This window comes from Pongo abelii, chromosome 10 (genome assembly GCF_028885655.2).
Source record: "Pongo abelii isolate AG06213 chromosome 10, NHGRI_mPonAbe1-v2.0_pri, whole genome shotgun sequence".
NCBI classification, from domain to species: domain Eukaryota; kingdom Metazoa; phylum Chordata; class Mammalia; order Primates; family Hominidae; genus Pongo; species Pongo abelii.
Window position 1 is genome coordinate 22,871,982 of NC_071995.2, and position 8,355 is coordinate 22,880,336.

Below are 8,355 nucleotides of genomic sequence, written 5' to 3' on the forward strand. Positions count from 1 at the left end.
GAGGAGAAGGGGCACTCTGGTTTTTAGAATTTTCAGCTTTTCTGCTCTGATTTCTCCCCATCTTTGTGGTTTTATCTACCTTTGGTCTTTGAGGATGGTGACCTACAGATGGGGTTTTGGTGTGGATGTCCTTTTTGTTGATGCTATTCTTTTCTGTTTGTTAGTTTTCCTTGTAACAGTCAGGTCCCTCAGTTGCAGGTCTGTTGGAGTTTACTGGAGGTGCACTCCAGACCCTGTTTGCCTGGGTATCACCAGGGGAGGCTGTAGAACAGCAAATACTGCAGAATAGCAAATATTACTGACAGATCCTTCCTCTGAAAACTTCATCTCAGAGGGGCACCCAGCTGTATGAGGTGTCAATTGGCCCCTACTGGGAGATGTCTCCCAGTTATGCTACACAGGGGTCAGGGATTCACTTGAGGAGGCAGTCTGTCCGTTTTCAGAGCTCAAACACCATACTGGGAGAACCACTGCTCTCTTCAGAGCTGTCAGACAGGGATGTTTAAGTCTGCAGAAGTTTCTGCTGCCTTTTGTTCAGCTACGCCCTGACCCCAGTGATGGAGTCTACAGAGGCAGGCAAGCCTCCTTGAGCTGCGGTGGGGTCCACCCACTTTGACCTTCCTGGCTGCTTTGTTTACCTACCCAAGCCTCAGCAATGGCGGATGACCCTCCCCCAGGAGGCTTGCTGCCTCACCGTTGGATCTTGGACTAGCAGTGAGCAAGGCTCTGTGAGCATGGGACCCACTGAGCCAGGTGTGGGATATAATCTCCTGGTGTGCCGTTTGCTAAGACCATTGGAAAAGCACAGTGTTTAGGTGGCAGTGTCCCAATTTTCCTGGTACAGCCTATCATGGCTTACCTAGGCTAGGGAAGGGAAATCCCCTGACCCCTTGCACTTCCCGGGTGAGGTGACACCCCGCCCTGCTTTGGCTCGCCCTTCTTGGGCCGCACCCACTGTCTGACCAGTCCCAGTGAGATGAACCAGGCACCTCAGTTGGAAATGCAGAAATCACCCGTCTTCTGTGTAGATCCCCCTGGGAGCTGCAGGCCGGAGCTGTTCCTATTCGGCCATCTTGGAACCATAAATACACTATTGAGCTTACAACATACTCAAAATTAACATACAGTAAAAAAGTCTTCTTATATATCTATATGGATATTACCTAAATATAATACTTAGGTTTAATATTGACTTTTTAATATCAAAATATGTTCTGTTAATATACAATTTATTAAAAGTCTGCTTGCATCAAGCACTGTGCTAGCAACCTTCTCTCCCATCCCCACCACATACTAATATTAGGGATAGAAACAAAGTGTAATAAATTTTTAAATTTTAAGTAAGCAGCTGGCAATGTCTCCTTGCAAAGCCCTTGGCTAATCTATATGTGTTATTTTTGTCACTGTTAAAAATATCCTGGGCATTGTTCTAAGAATTACGTAGCTGATTAGAAATGACCATTAGTTTTCAGCATGACTTGAAAGCACCAGCTGCCTAGTGTCAGGTGAGAGTCACAATTTCCAGGTGGCCATCGAGTTTCTCACTGCTACAAGGGTGTGCCCAGCAACCATCAGTGTTTTGAGATGTGAACAGCCAAATACAATGTCAATAGAACAAACAACACATAGCTTGGGAAGTGAGTTTTCGTCACCTTCTGATTGTTTATTTTTTCTTTCAGGAGAAAAAATTTCTGTATTATGCAACCCTTCTACACCTTAGGGTTTTCTACATTTATTAGAAAGTTGCTTTTACCCCAAACCATATTCATCTCAGAATAATCTTATCACTTTTATGTTTGTTCTTCTCTGATCCCTGGTAATAAAATTTATTGGCTATTTAAAAATAGGTTTAATTAAATCTATCTTCTAAGGATGCAAGACTTTGTTTTTCCTCCATATCACTCAGCTAAATTTATTGGTTTTGACATTGTGAAATCTGTCTTTTATTCTATGGGCATAGATAAATAAATATAGATCATTTAAAGAGAATGATGGCCCTTCCATCACTAACTTCTATGGTTTCAAGTATATAGTTTAGAAATCAAGAAACCTATGTCTCAGTGCTAGACTCAAATTATCCTGAAACACAACATCTAGTCAGAAACAGCCTGTTCCAAGGGCTTTTAAAGGGAAACAGAATTATTTATTACAACTAACACTTATTATGTGTTACACAATGAAAATGTCTTATATAGTGTAACATTGAATAGAATCTCAAACTTTCCAAAGGGAAAATTACTTGATCTTGAAGAAGCTTTGTGAACTCTAACTTGTACAAACAACAGTAAATAGATCTTATAATCTAATGACCTGATTAGCATGGGTTTCTTTACTTTGTGATCTAGTCAGGAACTTTGGGGGAAAAAAATCATCACCAGAACATTAAGAGTGCTTGTAAAGGACATTTCATAAAAGAATAAAGTTGTGGTTGTTATTTTTCCACAGTGTAGAAAGATGAAAAAACAAAGAAACAAGGTGACACAATTAATCTACCAGAATTTCTGAAGATTTCAAGGTCTTTGCTATAATTTTTCACTTTGAATGGAATTTCTGACATTTATTTTTATAAAAAGTTTAATGAACAATTTGTTCAGCGGATCCAAAAGCCATAAATTATAAAAAGTATATCCTAAAATGTTCTCTTGCATCTGCTTAGGTTTTACCATGCTTCCTCCCACCAACCACCGCCCCCTTAACTCTAAAAAAGTCCCCAGACTTTTTTGCTGTCTTATAGTTTCTTATTGTTTATACAATAAAATGTAAAGTATATTATTTTTCTCCCTCCATTTTTCTGCATGCTGCTTTTTTCATGGGCCAATACATCTTTCTGTAATGATATGTGGAGAGCATGCTCATTCTTTTATACAATGCAGTAGCATGCCATTAAATGAATAAGTATACTTCTTTTTTTAACAGTCTTCTATGGATAGACATTTCCATTGTTTACTGTCTTTTGCTGTTATAAGCAATGCGGTCTGACTAAAGTAGAACATATATCAAGTTGTTCTTGTGCTAGTAGTAGGATTAATTCTCAAAAATGGAATTTCTGAGTCAAAAGGCACGTACCTTTTCATTTTGATAGATGTTGCAAAATTCCCATCCATAAGGGTTAGACCAATTTATGCTCTTTCCAGAAATATATGAGTTCTATTACCCCACAATGAATAGAGTGCATTATCAAACATATATATATTTTTCCTATTCTCTTTGGTGAAAAATGGTATATCAGTATATCCTTTTAATTTTCACTTCTTATAAATGGAGTTAAGGATTTTTCACATTTAAGAATCTTTTATATATTTAATAACAATTTGCTTCATATTCAATGAATGTCTATTTATCTCTCTGATTTTTTTTTTTCTGTGACATTGAAAAAATCAAGGCTGGGGCCAGGTGCGGTGGCTTATGCCTATAATCCCAGCACTTTTGGAGGCCGAGGTGGGCAGATCACTTGAGGCCAGGAGTTTGAGACCCACCTGGCCAATATGGTGAAACCCCATCTCTACTAAAAATACAGATATTAGCTGGGCGTGTTGGCGCAGCTTGTAATCCCAGCTACTCGTGAGGCTGAGACAGGAGAATCGCTTGAACCTGGGAGACAGAGGTTGCAGTGAGCTGAGATCATGACATTCATGGCACTCTATCCTGGGTGACAGAGTGAGACTCTGTCTCAAATAAATAAATAAATAAATCAAGGCCAGTCACAGTGGTTCATGCCTATAATCCCAGCACTTTGGGAGGCTGAGGAGGGAGGATGGCTTGAACCCAGGAGTTTGAGAGCAGCCTGGGCAACAGAGCAAGACCTTATCTCTACAAAAGTAAAATTAGCTGGGCATAGTGGCACACACCTGTGGTCCCAGCAACTTGGGAGGGTAAGGTGGGAGAATAACTTGAGCCCTGAAGTTGAGGCTTCAGTGGGTTATGAATCGAGCCACTGCACTCCAGCCTGGGTGACAGAGTGAAACTCTCTTCAAATTAAATAATAATAATGATAAATTTAAGAATCTAAGGATTCTTTATACAATAGGGAGGCTCACCCTTAGCCTGAAATATAAGTTGATGTTTTTTCTCCAATTTGTTGTCATCCTTTGACTTTGCTTGTGTTATGTTTTCAGGTAAGAATTCTCTTTTTCAGTGGTTAAATTGAACCAATCCTTTCTTTAATGGCTCTAGATATGGAGAAAAAAGCTCCTCATAACCTCAAGGTAATGACAAAAATGTACATATTTTCTTTTAGAATTTATACAGGTTTTTTTCTGCATGTAAATCCTTGATCTATTTAGATTTGTCCTGGTTTAGGGTATGAGGTGTGTATATTACATTTTTTTCTAGTCATGCATTTGGGTTGTTTATAATCATTTCCACTTAAATCCTGTCTTCTAAATTCTCTCCATGAAATGTCTGTCAGTTCACAAAGACTGACTTTTCAGAAACCCTAGGCACTTTGAATTTTACTACTATATTGTTTTTATGATAATAATGTATGTGTGTAGGGCTTGACAACTTATAAAGACATTTTCTACATATTATCTCATTTATATCCTTACTTATTACATTTTAAAGTAAAGAATCTGACACTCTGATCACTTGGATTTGGAGAAAAAGAGCTATGACATTAGAAATGTAACATTTGAGCACAAGTATAGAGCTCTGCCTCCTATACTAAACATATAAATGCCATATTGGTACACATGTGTAGTAGGCCATTCTTGCATTGCTATAAAGAAATACCTGAGACTGGGTAATGTATAAAGAAAAGAGGTTTAATTGGCTCAAAGTTCTGCAGGCTTTACAAAAAGCATGGTGTTGGCATCTGCTCAGCTTCTGGGGAGGCCTTGGGAAGCTTATAATCGTGATGGAAGGCAATGAGGAAGGAGGCATGTCACATGGTCAGAGAAGGAGCAAGACAGAGACTGGCAGGGGTAGGTGCCACACACTTTTAAATCGCCAGATCTCATATGAACTCAGAGTGAAAGCTCACTTATCACCAAGGGGATGGCCCAAGCTATTCATAAAGGATCTGACCCTGTGATCCGATCACCTCCCAGCAGGCCCCACCTCTAACATCGGAGATTATATTTCAGCATTAGATTTGGGCGGAGATGAATATCCAAATTATAGTGACATTAATATGTTTTGTTGCTGTGAAGACTTGGACTATGTCCACTGTCTTCCCACCGTAACAACTAGAAGAGTTACTTATACCAAACAGATACTCAATAAGCGTTTGTTTATTGGCTAATTTAATGTGTTATGGCTTCCTCTAATAATTGTCTGCTTAATTTTACTCATATAGACCTCTTTGTTCCAAAATGGGATAAGAATTCCTGCTTTCTGTTCATCTCTTAGTTTTCTAATGCAATGACTAGTATTTCTATGTGGGAGCTCCAATAATAATAGGAATCAGGTTGAGCCAGATAGTAGAATGGAAAAGATAGAGATTTTCCCTTGAAAGGCCCACATTACACCTAAAACCACTTGACTGTGTCAGAACTCAGATACAATTGGAGGCATTTATTATATAGCTGTTGGAAGACACTGATGCCAGGGAGTAAAACAGATCATGGAGAAGACTACTGATTTGGTGTCAGGATTTGAGAATTCCAGTTCCAGCTCAGCCATGGAGATGACATCTATCTATCTATCTATCTATCTATCTATCCATCTACCTATCTATCTATCTTTAAAAATCACCCAGTTCTATTTCCCCTTCAATGTCTGGAAATGCCTTTACTTTCTTCTGGGTTTCATCCCTTCCACCACTCTCAATTCATGGGCTTTGGCTCCAGAAAAAACAAGTCATCTATCAATGAGAGCAATGCATTGCTCAGGCCATTGACGTAGGTTCAATGATGTACATCTTATTCAGTCAGAGCCAGTAAGATGCAGCGAGATATTTTCTGGAGTTTCTAGGAAAGCAGATGACAGTATTCTATTAGATCTGAACAACAGAAAATACAATTCGGGAATTGCTATAGACAAGTTGCTACTATATAGAACCTGAGAATTAAATAAATATACAGAGGAAAAAAGTTAAAGAGTTGGAGAAAAACTGCATACTTCTGATGACATCAATTGTTTTATCCTTGAATATGGTGTTGGTTAATGTCAGTTCCATTCCTAAGCTTTTCAGCTAGTTGCACCACTAAATTCCACCTTTCTTTGTTTTAGCCACTTGGCAGGAATACTCAGCAATAGATCCACAAAAGTACTTGGGTATCGGTTTCTCTTCTGTAAAATAACTTGAACAAAAGTCACTTCCAGTTCTGAAATCATATGAGATCAAAGTACCTTTATGGATAAACTATCAATGTCTGTCTCATTCAGTACATCATTTTTGCATTTTGGTTATTGACCCATGGAATATCTGGATCCATGTATTGGCTAGTCAGGTGTTACTAGGCATCTGCTCTATTCCTAAGGAATGTTATTAATTCCATTTTTCATGTTTCCCCAGACAGTAAGAAAATAACAAGTGTTCCAACTGAATGTGTGAGGATTCAAGTCTTTTTTTTTCTTGATTTTATAGCATCTTATTTTGTTATTTATTATTCAAGTATATGCCCTCAATTAGATAAAAAGTTATCTAACAGGTACTGTGCCATATAGTTGGAGAGTATGTCATTTAGAATTAATTGGTTAGCTGAGACAGATACTTAAAATAACAGTGATAGTAGTTTATTTCCTCCTAATATAAAAAGCAATTTGGAGGCAGGCAGTCAATAGCTGGTATAGGCAGCTGCATGCAAACTGAAAACCCAGCCTTCTTCCAGCTCTTGGCTCTGCCATCCCAAGGGTTCTACATTTCTGTCCATGGTCCAGGATAGCTGATAGATTTGAGATTGTGGTCTTCCCATTATTTTGGCATTAAAATGTCTTTTCTTTCATATGACAGTAGAAAATGGGTAGCTTTTTCTCCATGTGCTTATTTGGCAAAATGAAAAGTTGGCAAACTTGTGTTCATGCGTCTTAACCCACACACCTGTCTATTCCCCCTTTTAAACAAAGTTTAAACAATTCTAAACTGATCCATGAAATTCCAGGTTGGAAACTATTAGCTTATTGTAAATTCAACATTCACATAGAAATTGAAACAATGAACTAGAAGCATATATTAAATTAACCCTCCTCCTTACATCTAGATAGCAACTTTGGAAATATGATATGAAAAAGGAATTTAATAACTGTATCCATCTTCCTTTCTGTAATATAGAAATAATAGTATCCTCATAATACGCTGGAGCATTAAAGAATTTCAATATTATTCCAAAAATATATAAAAATTCGACAATAAGTTTTTCTGTGTTATAGTACACTGTGCTTGAGAAAGGATTTTTTTTTTTTTCCCCAAGACGGGGTCTTGCTCTGTCGCCAGGCTGGAGTGCAATGGCGCGATCTCGGCTCACCGCAACTTCCGCCTCCTGGGTACAAGAGATTCTCAGCCTCCTGAGTAGCTGGGATTACAGGCGCGTGCCGCCACGCCCAGTTCATTTTTGTAATTCTAGTAGAGATGGAGTTTCACCATGTTGGCCAGGATGGTCTCCATCTCTTGTCCTCGTGATCCACCCGCCTCTGCCTCCCAAAGTGCTGGGATTACAGGCGTGAGCCACTGCGCCCGGCAAAGAGAAAGGATTTTAAAGCTAACTGCCTAGGTTGAATCCTGATTCTGTTATTTAGTGACTATTACCTGTGTGCCTCTTTATGTCTCAGTTTCTTCATCTGTAAAATGAGGATATACACTTTAGTCTAGTGGTTCTCAATCAAGGGTGATTCTCCTCACCCCTTCCCAGGGGATATTTGGCAAGGTCTGCAGACATGTTTGGCTACACCTTGTGGGCAGAGGTGTGTGACTGGCATCGGATGGGTAGATCAGGGATGCTGCTCAACAGCCTACAATGCACAGTTCTGCCCCCACTACACCGAAACATTCAACCCAAAAGGTCAATAGTGTTGAGGTTAAGAAACACTACCTTATAGGACAGTTGGGATGATTTAGGTAAGTTAACATCTATGAAGCACTTGGAACAGTAAGCACTACTTAAATGTTAGCTACCATGATGACCAAGCTATGTGCTAAGAGTTTTACATAATTTTCTCATTTAAACAACCCATATTGAAGAGGTATTGTTATCATCACTGTTTTATAGGTGAGGAAAGTGAGAATTAGGAGTGATTAAGTAGTTAACTTGACTAAGATTACAGTTTATCAATGATAAGGCCAGCACTCAAGTCCAGGTTTATATGACGCCAAAATGTTTTAAACACTACCTAAATTGACCCCTACATATGACATGTAAATTTGGAACTCTTTGTTAAAGGAAGGCTACCTAAGTTTCCCTGTAAATTCACATGTTA